Source organism: Pan troglodytes, chromosome 16 (assembly GCF_028858775.2).
Source record: "Pan troglodytes isolate AG18354 chromosome 16, NHGRI_mPanTro3-v2.0_pri, whole genome shotgun sequence".
Lineage (NCBI taxonomy): Eukaryota > Metazoa > Chordata > Mammalia > Primates > Hominidae > Pan > Pan troglodytes.
The window spans coordinates 10,542,983-10,560,383 of NC_072414.2; the positions used below are offsets into that span (position 1 = coordinate 10,542,983).

At 35.3% G+C, this 17,401-nt stretch overlaps 3 non-coding genes across 3 annotated transcripts; all 3 read right to left on the reverse strand.

The window, feature by feature from the left end:
* Nucleotides 1-11,963: 11,963 nt before the first annotated feature.
* LOC112205774 (small nucleolar RNA SNORD108) lies at nucleotides 11,964-12,034 on the reverse strand. The gene has a single exon (XR_002939860.1). It is a non-coding gene; the product is annotated as a small nucleolar RNA SNORD108 (small nucleolar RNA).
* A 1,760-nt stretch (nucleotides 12,035-13,794) lies between these two features.
* Nucleotides 13,795-13,861, reverse strand: LOC112205766 (small nucleolar RNA SNORD64). The gene has a single exon (XR_002939853.1). It is a non-coding gene; the product is annotated as a small nucleolar RNA SNORD64 (small nucleolar RNA).
* A 3,003-nt stretch (nucleotides 13,862-16,864) lies between these two features.
* On the reverse strand, nucleotides 16,865-16,939 carry LOC112205775 (small nucleolar RNA SNORD107). Its single transcript, XR_002939861.1, has one exon. It is a non-coding gene; the product is annotated as a small nucleolar RNA SNORD107 (small nucleolar RNA).
* Nucleotides 16,940-17,401: the final 462 nt, after the last annotated feature.

Here is a 17,401-nt window from a genome sequence, read left to right on the forward strand (position 1 = left end):
CATTTAGATACAAATCAGGCACCTGAACATACCCATTAGGATAATTTTAGGCTAGCCAGGCATAGTGAATAGAGAAAATCAAGTTCAACCAGCAACCATTTCACTTTCTCACCAACTTTAAACCACACCTTTTAGAAAGATGCAGAGAATATTTAAAATTTTCCTCTGCTAATTTTGAATGATCTATAAATCCCCAAAGGCCTACTTTAAACCCATCAGAGACTCAACCACTTAATTAAAAGGAAAGAAGCAATCTGTTTTCAGTTTATACCAACTTAATGAAGGATAACTTCCAACTTATCCCAAGAGACACCTCCTCTAACATCTTGATCTAGTCAGTACCCACAAATATAGCATCGCCAGTATTAAAATGTACTCTCCTTATAGAATGAATGTTTCAGTTACTATTTTCTTTCACTTATCTGTTTCTCAAACGAAATTTCACTGTTTGACACCTACCTCAAATTCCATCTTCTGCTTCTTTCCTTAGGTAATCCAATACTCTGTTTCATGGTAGTCGCTGCATTAATGTCTAAATCACATGCTCTTTGTGAGATCAATCAAAAACCATTCATAATGGCTGTTGGGAATAAGAAGTTGAATACAACAGCCCATTGTTCCTAGGATGTTGAATGTCAAGGATGAAGACAGGCACAAAGTGGTTGTCTCTAAAATTTCCTGTTGTTTAAATGTTCATTTTGAAATAGCTTTTGAAAATTTCAGATACAGAAAGCAGAAGTAGTCGTTCTATTCTCCTTTCACTATACAGGACTGTTAAAAATCTGTCATGTCCTTCCAAAGAATTTTCATGTGAATCATATTCTTCCTAGATTTTTGTCATGTAGCAATATACAAATATGTACATATCAATCTTTTGATTTTAACTCGTGTTACAGTTTCAAACAGTATATTATATCACCATTATCACCACGCTGAAGTATTAAATGTCAGAATGACAAGCCCCACGTATAATTCATATTTTTAGACTTAACTATTAATATTTTAGTTAGAAAAACTAGAGACATATGCACAGACACCTGCAAACAACTACTTGTTCACTGAAAAATGATATAAAATATCAATTTAGGACTACAAAACATATTCCATATAGAAATTTTTTACTGTTAGAATTACATTCATGTTAAAGAAGCTATAATCATTGCAATCTTTGATTTATTGACAGATACCTCAGATAGTTATGATTTTACAGCCAACCTATATTTGGTAAATTTTCGAGAATTGGAATAGATAAAAACCCCAGTAGCCAGCTATAACATTTCAAAACTTTTACATAGTATCAATTTGATTGTCATTGCCAAACTGCTGCTTAAAAAGACACACAATTTATACTTTTGATCAATACTGGATAGAATCTTTATAAACATTTTCCTAATTTACACCGTAAGTAAACTTGAAATCTATCTGATTATCACATATCTGATAGTTTTTAAAAGCTATCAAAAAGTAAAAAAAATTCATAACCACAGTTTTTCTATACTCATATAAATATGGAAAGAGGTTAGAAAAGAAAATGTTTACAGACGTGCTTATTATTTAATGAAAAATCAGCATACATTTAGATGTAACAGTAAGTGGAATTCTAGAAATATCTGCAAGCTTAGAAATAAAACACTAGTTCCACAATTTTTTTTTTATTTTTTTATTTTTTGTACAGAGTTTTGCTCTTGTTGCCTAGGGTGGAGTGCAATGGTGCAATCTCGGCTCACTGCAACCTCCACCTCCAGGGTTCAAGCAATTCTCCTGTCTCAGCCTCCCGAGTAGCTGGGATTACAGGCATCTACCACCATGCCCAGCTAATTTTTGTAGTTTTAGTAGAGACGGGGGTTCACCATGTCGGCCAGGCTGGTCTCGAACTCCTGACCCTCAGGTGATCCACCCGCCTCAGCCTCCCAAAGTGCTGGGATTACAGGCATGAGCCACCATGCCCAGCCACTGGTTCCACAATTTTTTTAATGAAAATAAAACACAAATCAGTACACGAATGAAAGATTAATACCCCTGAGATAGATCTATGCCACTAAATTAAATTTAGACATGCATGTGAATATATACTTATGATATACATGAATATGCATTTAAATAAATTTGCAAAGAATACAAATAACAAAAGAACAATTATTTAAATAATCTTCTAACACTCAATATATCTATCTAATTTACAATGACCATTCCCTTCTCCTGTCTTCCTCTATCTTTCTAAAGATAAAATATCCAGGGGGTTTTGTTTGTTTCGTATTAGTATAAGATGCACAAAAACCCCACAATGGTTATTTTTCTTATACAAGAGACCTGAATGTTTAAAAGATATGGAGGCAATCTATTGCTCTGTCTCAAAACACACAAACACCAAAACGTTACAGTCAGTCCCAAGAGGCCAATTATTGATTACCTACTGTACTACTGAACACTTGAAGGAGTCAATTTATGATATTTTACAATGAAATATTTACAAATTTATACTTTGTTGAGACTTCATGCATCTAGCAAACCTAGAGCTTTAGAAAATGTCATTTTTATCTGTTATTCAAAGTGTTTTTTGAATGTTGCCATGCAGTCCAAGTAAACACAAAACTGTGTAATTCAGAGGTAGAAGAAATATTTCCTTATAAAAGACATTTCCTACAATGACTATAAAAGTATATTTATATAATGCCCTATCAACAATGTAACTAAAAAATTAAGACTGAAGTTTTTAATATATAACAGAAGCACTGAACAATGGTTAAAATATATTTTCTTTCTGATTACAATTCAAAGTTGAAAATACATTCTTCCAACTTTTTCCTTACACTAAACAACCCAATAAAGAGATACCAAAATATGTATAGGTCAAGAAGCCCAAAATTTTATCAAGTTCTTTGCCAAGACATTTGCAAAACACAATGAAACCATGAAATTTTACAATGACTTATTTACAAAATTATACTTTGTGAGACTCTATACATCTAGAAAGACTAGATGTTAAAAATTAAAATTTTTTATCTATTATTTACAAAGTTGTCTTGAATATTGTCATGCAACCAAGGGAACACATACAGAATATTGTATAGTTCCTAGAGGTAGTAGAAAATCTCTTTAATGAAGTCATTTATATCTTGAATATTAACAGGAAATAAAAATTATGATATCAGGAAGTGTATCTGGAAAGACTAAATGCATTTACATGACATTTAATCTAAGTTTTTTAAAAAAAGCAATTCATATCTGATATAATGGTAAGCTATATAATAACAGGTAAAATGTAGAGAGTCTCTTTTAATTTCCTCCTTCTAATATCCAAATTAAAACATGATAAATTTTGTTTAGCTCCAAGAGCCTGTGTATCAATAATCAATTTCATTGCCACGTTAATTGCAAAAGACAACAGTACTAACAAATTTACAACAAGATACTTAAAAAATCTACTTCGTGAGACTCTCTATACATCTAGAAATACTAGATGTTCAAAATTAAATATTTCATTTGCTGATTATTTACTAAATTGTCTTGGTTATTGTCATGCCACAAATGAACACAGAACCATATAATTTAAAGATTCTATAGTATATGCTTAAGAATGAATTGCATCATGAACCTCAGTACATCAAAGAAAATAAGATATACCTTTTTTTTTTTTTTTGAGAGGGAGTCTCACTCTGTCGCCCAGGCTGGAGTGCAGTGGCGCGATCTTGGCTCACTGCAACTTCTGCCTCCTGGGTTCAAGCTATTCTTCTGCCTCAGACTGCCGAGTAGCTGGGATTACAGATGTGCACTACCACGCCCGGCTAGTTTTTGTATTTTTAGTAGAGACGGGGTTTCACCATATTGGCCAGGCTGGTTTCGAACTCCTGACCTCGTGATCTGCCCCCTTCGGCCTCCCAAAGTGCTGGGATTACAGGCATGAGCCTCCGCACCCGGCCAAGATATACCATTCAATATAGAGATTATTCTTACATGAAACTGACCCAAACAATTTAATAAAAATTAATTTTTACTTTTAAATCAAAATGTGGGGGAGGGAACCACTGTCCCTCTCTAACATGACAGCATATATACATTTAATATATAAGCTTAAATATGTGCAAGTAATTTGTCTTTTACAATCCCAGCAACACAATGAAGACTAAGCAAAGGGGAAAGAACAATCTATCAACAAAAGAAAAATGTCTCTATCCTCTTTATCAACAAACTACATATTTACAAAGTTGAAATGTTATAGAACAACTATGATAAACACAGATATTTAATAGTAAACCCAAGAAAGCCACCCACACAGAGCTCTTAAAATCATTTGCAGGGTTAAGCACAGTTTAACAAAGTGATGCTTGCAATATATGCACGTCCACACTGTCTATAAAACAAAAAAAAAGCTAAAGAGGATTGTACAGTTGTCTAGTGGTATCCATCGGGGATTTGTACCTGTACCGTACCCCTATACCAAAATCAGTGCATCCTCAACTCCCTTAGCTCTTCAGAACCCATGGTTATGAAAATGAGGTGTTCTTTACTCGGGTTTCAGATTCTGCCAATGCTGTACTTTCCAGCTGCATGTGCTTGCAGATGCAAAACCCGCAGATAGGAGGGTTGACATGACAACTATACATCACAGAGATGAAATGACAAAGTATTCAACATCCTTCTCCACGTGCTTCCCAACAAACAAGTGAATCAAGAAGCTAATGCCTATATTAATAAAAATACTCTGATTTTTACATACATATGTATCAGCAATGTCTACATATTAATATATAAGGAATAGGTATTTTAAAGATATAACCTGACTGTACACACAGCAATCTAAAAATCCCACTCTACCACACAGGTTTGGTATGCCATTTCACTTCAACAAACATAAAAAGCTTCTGCCCTATAGTTTTAAGTAAAATATATCCACCAAATACAACAAATTTCTGCACATCTGTAAAGGTAGATGACATATTATACATGGACACAACTAACAATCAAATAAACCTCTACATACACACCAAATTTTTTTTAAAAATAAAGGTTAACACTTCTATTGGCAAAAGATTGTTTTCACCATATTTTAACATTCATATATTCTGTATGTTCATATATGTGCATGGTGGGTGTTTCTACATACCTAGGAAATTCCGATGTTATTCAAGACGCTTATCTATGATTCATACAGCAGTTAAATGGTCTCCAGCTCTATCCAGGCACCCAACAGCCCAATAAACACAGGAAGGGACAAGCCACCAATTAGGTTGGAATAAGAAAAAATAATACAAAAATGTACATTTTTATATAAAAATTGTTTAGACAAAGACAATCTCATTTTTTAGAACTCCAGAACCCAAAACAAAACCAAGAAAACCCTCAAAATCAAACCTCACAAGCACACAAAGATGCTAACTCTATTGGCAACAATGATTCTACTTTTGAATAAAAATATATTTCCAAAAATATGACAGAAATTGCATATTAAAAAATATTGTTGTAATATTTATCTTCTAGATACAATTATATATTCTGCATCAACCAAATAAATCCCATTTAAACATGGCATAGCAATTCTACTGATCAAACTAAAGTGTTTATGCCCTTGTCTAGTGGTTTACTGGTCACAATATACGCCTATTAGTAATCTGTATGCAGATGCTAAAAAGCAAAAGGTAACATTTTTCTACTATACATTTAGCAGCCATACAGTATCTCTGGCAACTTAAGAATATTTCTATCCTATGACAATAAATGTTGTTTATACAGTGATATGTATTTATATATAAACCTGCATACACACAAATATACGTGTTGGCAATTCCTACAAATCAAAGACTAAACAATTAAAGCAAAACAATTATATATTGTGACTGTCTTATACACATGTAACAAAATTCCCCTTCAGCTGCTCATTTACACACATAAATAATCTGCCTATGTGAGGGAGGGAACAAAAGCTTTCACTACATATGTATGTATTTATCTATCTATCTATATAGATAGATATATAGATATGTGTTTACGTGTGTGTATATATATTTAGAACCATGCAGACATAATAGCTCCTATGCTTTAAAAAACATATAACCATGTATATTGTATACACGTAAGGGTTCCATTATCACCCAATGATCTAATGAACTCAGGTTTCACATCCCATTGCTAGTATCCCCATAAAAACTTATAAAATGCCTCTACAGATAGAAACATTTTAAATCAAAAACAACTCACTATTATGAAAGTCACATTTTTTTGGCAAATGAGAACTTTTCTAACCTATGCTATTTGACTCGTGGCAATTTTTCTGTTGTATAAAAAACTGCATATACACATCTGAAAACTATAAACAAAGGCAGACCGACATTTATGATGACATTTCCACCATGTTGCATCTGTCAGAAAAACAGTCACATATATATTTATAGAGATATATAGTATTATACTACAAATTGTAAGAACATTTCTATTATATCTACCACAACCTAAAAATTGAGCCCAATGATCCAGTGAGCAGTTTGCTTTTTGCAAGCAAAACTGGTTCTATCCCCTATGAATTAAAAATGACATCTATACATTTAGAAAAATAGATGTTAAAAATATTTAGCATATCCACCAGCAATCAATTAATGTTTAGGGGCAATTTAATGAATTAATGTTCTGAGAGGTGATTTAACACTCCCACTAGCAAAAGGAAAGTAGTCTACCTGTTTACAATGTAATGTTAACATATATGTAAGACCACCACCACCATCTTCACGTGGATTTAAGTCTGGAGGCCCTGCAACATATGCTCATATGCACACAGGGCTCCAACACCCCACCCTCTTATCTCCTAAATCCACATCTAATATTTGCCTAATACTAACAAAGCCATCTAAGAGTCTAGACACTCCTATCAGTAACCAATGACATCACTGTGTAACAATTTAATGTCCCCCAAAATGCAAAATGTCAGCCATTTCTATACTGGTTAAGATTCAGTAACACAATCCTGTCAGTTATATACACAAAGTAATACAAATCCCACCCAACCCTTAACATGTAAGTGTTCTAGAGGCTGGCCTTTTTGGCAATTCCATCATGAAAAGAAAATCTTACACCACGTAAATTTTAACAGAAAGACCACTGACAAAATAACATCCACATCCATGACTTTCATACATAAAGCAGCATTAATAAAACTTCTTAGTTAGAAGTTGTATACATTAAGTTCCCCCAGAAAAACATCCATAGCAATAAACCAAAATAAAAGGATTTTTAATATACATCACTCAGAGGTACTTTAACAATTATATTTCTAAAATCATTTCTTAAAATGTTTCTACATACTTCAGCAAACTAATTGTTAGCAATATCTATGTACCAAGAAAATGTCATAAAACAATTATTTAGAAACTTCAAACACTGTATCCTCAAATGCACATAAACAAAATGCCTTTTTTTCTAATTAACGCTTCCCATGTCATTTTCTATTACCCTTATGCACTCAAAAAGTGAATACAGAATTGTGTATATCTTTAAAAGGTGACCTGAGAATTCCTTTCTAACAACTGTTCCAGAATAAAATTCTAGCAAATAGAAGCTTCCCTAGGAAACCACTTATTTAGCCACAGCAACTACATTAACAAGCTTAACAGATTCATGTTCAAAATCTAAGTGTTTGCTTTTAACTAATTACATTCCAAGATTATGCAAAAAAATACAACTATTACACATTTAATTTCACTGTCTGGCTTACCTAAGGCACAATGAACAATTCATACACATTTATCATTCAATGTGTATCTCATATTCTCATTTCAATACTATTATCTAAACATAATTTTCCCACATATTTAAACAAACTCGTAAGCTAAATGTCCACGAAAAAAAGTTTATATTATTTGAATATTTGGAGCTCTTTCACAATGCTAGCAGGAGTTGGGGAATGATGTCCTTATTGCATGTGCACACAAGTATATCATGTGCAGGGCTTTTACTGGTAAATCTTCCAAAGGCGAGTGGACTCTCCACAGCAAGAAAAAAAATTATTATTGGTTGATGAAGTTCAGGCAAGTATCAATCTATCTTTCTTTCTTCCAAGGTTTTCTAGCTGATGAGGCATGTAGCTGAATTCAACAAATGTTATCCTTCCCCTTCTATCCATATATTCCTGCAGGGTTGGCTTGTCAACTTGAGTTTGTACAGACTACCCAAAATATTTCAAGTTTTATATATTTGAAATGTTTCTCAATTCAGTAGATAATTCTTTATGCACCTGCCACGCTGTGACTCAGACGGCATTTTGGGGATGAATCCGGATTGAGAGTTGCTGTTCTGATGCTGTAAGGAGCACACAAATAGAGTAGATCTGGACTATGGCTCTACAGAGGACCCTGGCCAAAGACCCTTTAAGGCAGACATCTCCAAGGGGGTTTAGACTTCCACCGCAGTCTAGAAATAAAAATGCTCCAGAAGAATCTGTAAACTACAATTTTCTCCATGCTGGGGTGGTCACTCAGACCACTCACTCCTGTTGATGTATTTCAGTGAAAAAATGGTTCATAAATCTACCCTAAATCATATGTTGCAATCAGTGTTTCTTGCTGCAAAAATTTCTGAAAATTTTTAAGGATGAGAGGATTAGAGTGAGGGAATGCCACAAAATATACAAATCCAAATGTTTGGTGTCCACAAGTGGGTGGTTTCCAGTGTTTATTGTGGCAAAAGATGTTCTAAATATTATAAACATATGCAATCGTTGTCCTCTTCCTTGATTATTGCTCATTTCTAAAACTCTTGAAACATGACAACTGCTTATTTATTAAGAAAACCTGACAAGGTTTGTCTTGTTTTCCCCAAATCAGCTCTGCCAGATAGATGAATTAAAGAACCTGAGGTTAGCAGCAAGGGGAACAGTTGAAAGTATGTGAATACAGTTAAGATGACAAAGCCCTCACATGGAAGAGTAACTTCAAATCAGTTATCTAATGGGGTGAACAGTATCTTTTGTACAGTAAGTTTCTAAAGGAAATAATCCTGGTCCATCTTTTTTAAGCTGCAATTTAGCCCATGAATGAAAGCTGTTTCCTTGCTCCTTAGCTGGCATCTCCTTTATACGTCTCTTCAGAATTGACAGTCGAATGTATCACAGTGATTTTAAAAAGATGTTTCTGAATGTAAATGAGTTTGAAATATTTCACAAATTTACTTTCTGCTTATTTTCTTGTTCAATTATCTGTTCATGATTTGTCCATTTTCAGAACAATTTTTCAAGCCTTTTTGTTCACAGAGTTGTAGATCATATTTATGTACACTACAGGAATCAACAGAGTAAATAACCAATATATTTTGCCAACCCAAATATAATAGATGCATTTACATTTATTTTTATGTTGTGAACTACTCTTAACACACCAACAAGTACACCCTCTTATCCTCTCCAACAGCAATGACCTCTTGATTTCCAACAGGTTTGCTCAAAGGACAAGTTCACGTGAACACATGCTTTTTTTTTTTAACCTGGAATATTTATTCTCCAGTGAGCTAGCCTGAAGCAGGTGGAGGCATCCAATAAAATACAACCTTAAGGAACTACCTTTTCTATTTTTAACAAACCCCGAGTCAGAAATCTGGCAATATCTTAGGAACCTCTCTACTTGATGAAACAGACAACTTTAATTTAAAGCAAGACAGTATGTCCCAATTCCCTACTCTCAGCTATGTGGTACAATGAAATGCCCTTGTTCTTGACCTAAACCCTAACAAAGAATGGAGGGAAAAAAATCAGGGTGAAACTGACAGCCATACTTTGCCTGTACTCTACTAGAGGGCAAATTTGTTATACTTTCTTCATTCATGTATTGACTCTACCAATGACTGTGGTAACAACATACCAATGAAGCAAAAATTGGCTATCCATCAAACACATACTAGATGTTAATTATTACACTAGGCCTTGAAGACAAAGCAGTAAAAAGTATAGTCAAGGCATCTGATAAACCATTAATGTTTCTTTCTCCCTATAAGGGAAAAATATCAAAAAAGTCAGTCTATTTAGCCTTTTGGAACCATATTTCCAAATTCTGCTATGTACTCATCTGGGACAAATGAAAAGCATTATTTCAGTAAGTCAAAGCTTTTAAAGAAGGTATCATCATTGTGACTTAAAACAATTTCTAAAGGATGGATTTTTTGGGTTTTGTTGCTACCTTGACATCATTGCCGAAGGCTGTAATTCACTCAGTAGATAAAACACCCAGTCTACCTAAAATGTGAAGCCACGGTATCCAGCCATGCTCACTAGAGTTACACATTATACAATTGACATTAAAACAAAAAGTACAATGTCCCAAATTTGTTGCCACCCTCCAAAATAATTTCAATAATTCCTAGGCCATATATATTTTTAAATCCTCTGTAATTTCTTCTCATTTTATTCAGTCCAACCCAAAGAAGTCTGCTTGTTTGAAGTCTGGGTTTCTTGTTCAGTTGCTGTATCACAGAGAATGACTGATTTGATCTGAATATATCCATATTCTTCACCACTTCCAAACCTGGAGGAGTCTCAACTGAAGTGGCTAATTTTACAGTTTTTAAGTAAAAGAGAACAGTCTATTCCCAAAGAGAATCATCATTGGAAAACAGTACTAAATTTCAAGAAACAACTATAGCCACTGGAATGCCAACCTGTATGTTGAAATTTCCCAAACCCAACATATGTAAATCCACCAGAAGCAGATGCTTAAAATCAAACAATAAATAAATAAAACAAGTTATAAAGAGTTCAGTAATTAACATTAAACACAAACAGGATTACCTTTCCTTCCTCCAAAAGGGTAGGTATTAGGCAGAAATTACCACACTATATTCATTGAGATCATACCTGCTCTTAAAATGTTATTTTTTAATCTACTGTTTTCAGGAATTTTGTCTTCTTTTACCCAAAGTGAATTTATATGGACTGAATTTAGAAATGGCTGAATTTACTCAAATTTAATTTAATTTAGATTTAAATGGGTATAGTTGATTCACTGCTAGGAAAATTATCAAAAATAAGCTTGTTTCCTCATATCATGTAGATAATTTAAATTTATATTAGAAATGTATTATTTTAAGTGATATATGTCTGTATTTCCAGGAAATTATGAAGTGTTTACGTCCTCCCATGCATTTGAACACACTGGCTACAAATAGTCATTCCTATTAATAATAACCTTGCAAGAAAAAAATATATGGTATTCTACAATGATTTACATTATTACATAAGACAACTTTCAAGATTCCCTGGTCATGATCACATTTTAAAATATGCGATAACATGATGTATCATTGCTTTTTCCATATCAGTGTACATTAAAAGACATATAATAGCACTCTAAGTATGGTTCCTAGATCTGTAGCATCTAGAAACTTGATAAAAATCAACTTCTCATACTTATACCTAATAAGCAAGAAACACTAAGGTCAGGACCCAGTAAACTGTGTTTAAAAAGCCCTCAGGTGATTCTTATCCACACTAAATTTAAACAAATCACTGACTAACCAAGGCTATCTAGAAATACCATCCTTTATTCATTCTAATAATTTATCAAGAAAAGACATTTAATCAGCACACTTCGCTAATTAAAACAATCTCAGTAAAAGACAATATTACCTATTTATGGTCACCTCAAGAAAAGGTATAGAAGCTAACATGGGAAAGGTAGCTGACATTCTTTATCTGAAGTAAAACAGAAACTTACATGTTAAATGATAATTCTGACTCCTAACATACACCACCTATTGTTCCACAACTCAAACCATGCAAGTTTTCCTTATTTCCAACAAATGAAACAATCATAACATTACTCTCAATTTACCTGTCTCCCTTCATACAACTCAGGAACATGTTCCAACCACATTAAAATTTGCTTATTTGTTTTCCTCCTACTACTCATTAATGCAATTTGCCATCTTCTGCTAACTCATTCCTTCCACTACTCTCAGCAAATTACTTTGATCATGAATTAGCAAGGCTGGACCTCACGCTCCCTTTGCAGGAATGGAAAGTGTCATCCAATTCAAGAAATAATGATTCTCATCATTAAGCCAACCCTCCTCCTACCACTCCACCAAAACACACACACACACACACACACACACACACACACACACGTGCACACACACACATACACGTGTCATCTCTTCCAGAGATTCTTATTTTCAGGGGATTTATTTTAAGTCATCTGTGAAGTATCACCCCACAAATGAGGTTGTTTGGATGGGCTGGGCCAGCAACTACCACTGCATTCTCTAAGTTGCACCAAACATCTGAAGGTAAAACACCCCCTGTCAACACTACACCTCAACATATCTGGCACTAATTCCCTATTTTTCTCACTTAACTGCTTATTTCTAATCTAATTCAGTTAGTAGGAAAGGAAAAACTCATTTTTCTCAATTCATCCAACATATCGCTAACTGCCTGGATCAAGAACACTAAGAGAAACAAACAAATCTGAGAGGTTATAAATACACTAACATTTCTACCAGAAGAACAGAGACTCAAAGGCAAGAACTATAAAATAACTTATCTACCTCACTTTTAGAAGAATGTTCATTTCTCTGAACCCCAACAGCTTTTCACTATAAACCAGTCATTTGTCATGTGATCACAGTATCAACACCCACATCATTAATATGTACATATGTACACGCAAACACATAACACATACAGAATTTATCAACTAAGATAACAACTAGAGAATAAGATCTTGCTATATTCAATGTTCATGGTATATTTAATACAGGCTTTTCTAAATTACCTTCTTATTCACCATTCCTCCTTCATAATAACGACTTATAGGCAAAGGAAAAGCACCTACTCATAGAATGTCAATCACAGATAATGAAAGACCCATCAATCATACAAGCAAAAAATAGAGTATAGAATAATGTGAGATTAGAGATGTGATTCAAAAATTGCATGGTGTTTAGCAAATCTTTTAATCTCCGTGGGGCTCAGCATCAAAAACTATATAATGCCAATTTCATCACCTTAACTGAATCTAACAGTCAAAATTAAATCTCCACCTACGTCTTGTAAAGATACAGCAAAGGGTTTACTTAATTAAAAGTAGAATTAAATTAATCTCTGTAAATGTAACTTAAGCATTCTGCTAAATACATAAATTACGTCTCCTCTCAAACCAATGTCTCAGCCACAAACTAGCAATTTCTCAATTATATGCCAAATGGAGAAGCTGCCTCAGTGACAGAAACATGCTCATGAAACTTTCATATAGGGTTGGAACCGGGTGATGCAAGCAACAGGGTTAAAAAAAAAAAGAGCATAGGAGCTCCTAAGTACTTATTCTCTTGAAATGATCACTTGAAATGCATAGTATAAATAAGCAAAGGTGTGGCTGGGTACGGTGGCTCACGCATGTAATCCCAGCACTTTGTGGGGCTGAGGCAGGTGGATCACTTACAGACCAACCTGGCAAACATGGCAAAGCCTGTCTCCACAAAAACATACAAAAATTAGCCGGGCATGTTGGCACATGCTTGTAATCCCAGCTACTCTGGAGGCTGAGACAAGAAGTGCTTGAATGCAAGAGGCAGAGGTTGCAGTGAGCCAAGATCATGCCAAAGATGAGACATACCAATGCAGTGAACATAGAACACACTCTACAAAACATTAACTGTACTAAAGGATCTAGAACCAACTTCCTTGTATTGCACTGGAAAAACCTACAACACGCCATTATCCTTAACCTGTACTGATAGGAAAAACCATGTGAAATTTACAGTCTAAGAATTTATGTTTTGAGTATTTGTATCCTGAGTCCTTAGACTGATAGTAAGGCTGGACTTCAGAGTAATCACGTTGAGCTTTACTTCATCATGCTCAGTAAACACAGCTCATCACAAATCCAGCCCAGGTCTTTCCCAATGTCTTTCCCATCAACTAGTAAAAATACGTAAAAAAATAAATTCCTGCAGATAGTGTATCTCTACCCATAAGGACAGTCCCTGGCCTGGAAGAATAAATGATAAGAGTTTTATGTGACAATGGATATAAAACAACAGTAACAACAACAGTGTCATTCAAAGCACACAGAATTAAGGGGAATTATGAAGAAAAAGACACACACAGCAATCTACATGAAGGAAACACACACACACACACACACACACACACACACACACACAGAGAGAGAGAGAGAGAGCAATCTGCCAGTTGGGTCTCACAGAGCTAAATACAATGACTATTTCCACTAGCAAACTGTCCAAAGAACTGAAACAGAAATACCCTAATGCCACCACAGATACTATCGACAACTTGCTATTCTCCCCAATAATTAAATGTAAACCAATTTTAGGACTAGAGTACACTGAAAACATGCATCGAAAAATTCTAGAGTTAAGTGTAAACAAATGGTATAGAAAGATAGAGGACAGACAAATAAAATCAAGGCTGGCACAACGTAAGAAACACAAAGTCCAAAGAAAGGATTCTGAAGGAGGTCTAAACTACTAACTTCTCTGACAAGAAACCAAAGTAGCACAGTAATGCAATCCAGATTTTCTCATGAGAACCCACACTATTATTCCTGATACATATCTCCGAAACATGAAATCATAGATTTCAGGAACTGTATCATTTCAACTCAATTTTTGCTACCGAAGAACAAATGATGTAACATAAAATGAAAATATCTATACAAACAAAACATCCAAAAGACAGGAAACAGTCCGAACAATTCAGATGTACAACCTAACCCTCAAGGTCACTGCATTCTCATTAGTTCAACAGAAAATGATTCACATTAACTAAACATCAAGTTCAAATGTGAGCCTCCTTCTTGATTCTTGGGCACGTAGTAGGGACCTCGCTTTTTAAGTTGAATCGGCTCAGCAAAGCAAATTAACCCAGCCAAGTTTTTCCTACTAATCATTTCTACACTGTACTAGTTCTTTAAACTCATGGGCAAGCAGGCATTGTGAAAAAGGATTCCAGTGACCCACACAGATGATACTGAAAGTGGAAGAGCTAGAAAAACTGTTTCTCCATGTCTGCAACCCCCTTCTTATTGTACAACCACCTGATCCCTTTATCAACATATACTTCTACAACATTCCCCACCTCTTTACTTTATATTGGCTTAATAAATACATCCTTTGAACTTTATATCTCATTTTTTTCTTTTTTTTTCCAGACGGAGTCTCACTCTGTCACCCAGGCTGGAGTGCAGTGGCATGGTCTCGGCTCACTGCAACCTTTGCCGCCCAGGTTCAAGTGATTCTCCTGCCTCAGCCTCCTGAGTAGCTGGGATTACAGACACACACCACCAAGCTTGGGTAATTTTTGTATCTTTGAGACAGGGTATTGCTATGTTGGCCAGGCTAGTCTCAAACTCCTGATGTCAGGTGATCCACCCAACTCAGCCTCCCAAAGTGCTGGGATTACAGGCTTGAGCCACCATACCTGGTCTCAAATATTTCTATTGAATTAAATGTTCCCCATCTCACCATGCAAGAGAGGACTTCTCACTCCTGTAAACTCAAATAGCAGTTGCTGATTTCTATTTTTTTTTTTTTTACCTTGAGATGGGAGTCTCACCTCTGTCACTCAAGCTGGATGGAGTGCCACTGGCGCGATCTCGGCTCACTGCAACCTCCGCCTCCTGGGTTCAAGCAATTCTCCTGCCTTAGCCTCCCACATAGTTGGGATTACAGGTGCCTGCCACCACGCCAGGCTAATTTTAGTATTTTTAGTAGAGGTAGGGTTTCGCCATGTTGGCCAGGCTGGGCTCGAACTCCTGACCTCAGGTGATCCACCCGCCTCAACCTCCCAAAGTGCCGGGATTACAGGCGTTTTAACAACAACCAAATAACCCCAAAACCATACCCAAAAATACACTGTAAATATCATCGCAAGGTAGTAAACAAGTGCTGGTAAACACTAAGTAACTCAAATGACCTCTATCTGGGAATGGCTGACTACACGGTATAAACGTATGGAGTCAGATATCAGATAGGCCTAGATTCTGATGAGATATTGTCATAAGGAAGTAACTATAAAATACCTAAAAACTTGTTTTCTAACATAAAAAAAATTAGTACCTGGCACAGTGGCTCACACCTACAATACCAGCTGAGGCAAGAGGATGGCATGAGGCCAGGAGTTCAAGACCAGTCTAAGCAACATAGTGAGATCCCAACTCTAAAAAAATTAGAAAACTAAAATTAGCCAGGCATGTTGACACGCGACTGTAGTCCCAGCTACTCTGGAGGATAAGGTGAAAGGATCGTTTGAGCTCAGGTGTTCAAGGCTGCAGTGAGTTATGTTAATGCCACTGAACTCCAGCCTGGACTGTGAGATACTGTCTCACTATACAAAAATTAGCAATGCTGCCTCATTCATTCACTTAATATTTCTTAAACATCTATTGTGTGATAGACTCTGTACAAGTTAATCAACTGCACACAGCTGAAGAAAAAAGAAAAAAAAGCAACTGTCCTAAAAAACCAACAGTATTCATTTAAAGGCAGGTACTATACTCACTGTGTTCCATAATATATGCTCCATAAATATTATTCCTCCTCCTTCCTGGACATCACTTAGAACCCTAGAACTCTGGCAGTTTTTTTTTTTTATCCGAGAGGTGGTCGTCTCATTTTTACACATCCTTGTTTCCATCTCACCAAATGCCTCTGCCTTCCGTGATCCAAGGATAAGTTTCCTTTTAGCTTTCGACAACGTACAACATGTAGAAAAAAAAAGGAACTCAGAATATCTATACAAATAAAAAAGGGTATCTGAGCAACTAGCAAAGTGCAATACTACACCTGCCATTTTTAAGTATTCAAAGTTTTCAAAACATTTTCTGCAGAAAATCTTGAAATCAAAAAGTCTAGTGAGGCACACTGACTGGATTTCAGAGTGTCATTTTTAAGCTCAAATTTTGAAATCATTATGATCAGACAAGGTCCTGTGTCATCATGAACCTAGCCAAGGCCTCTGCAATATATGCTTATTTCTCTTTATAAGGTTATTTTACCTGAGCAGTTTACGTTTCTGTCCTAAAAGCACTTAATATGATTTTCAGCCTCGTTGTGACACTACTGAGTAGGATCCACACTGACGACACATCAAATTTTAGCGATCTGATTCTCTCTTCCTTTCGGAGGCATCAACTAAGTGGTCAAAAAATGGTATCGTATGACACTGAAAAAGTTACAACACAAATATCCTATTTCAGGCTCAGATGTCATTCTCCCACTACAAAAATCCCATGAAAATATACCTTGCTTTATTATATACCAAGCATTATTATGTGTATGGACAAGATGAAGAGAACTGAAATGCAATTATAAGACAGAATCAAGCAATGTATTAACTACCGGAAAACATGCATTTAAAAACTTCAACCCATGGCGGGGTGCGGTGGCTCACACCTGTAATCCCAGC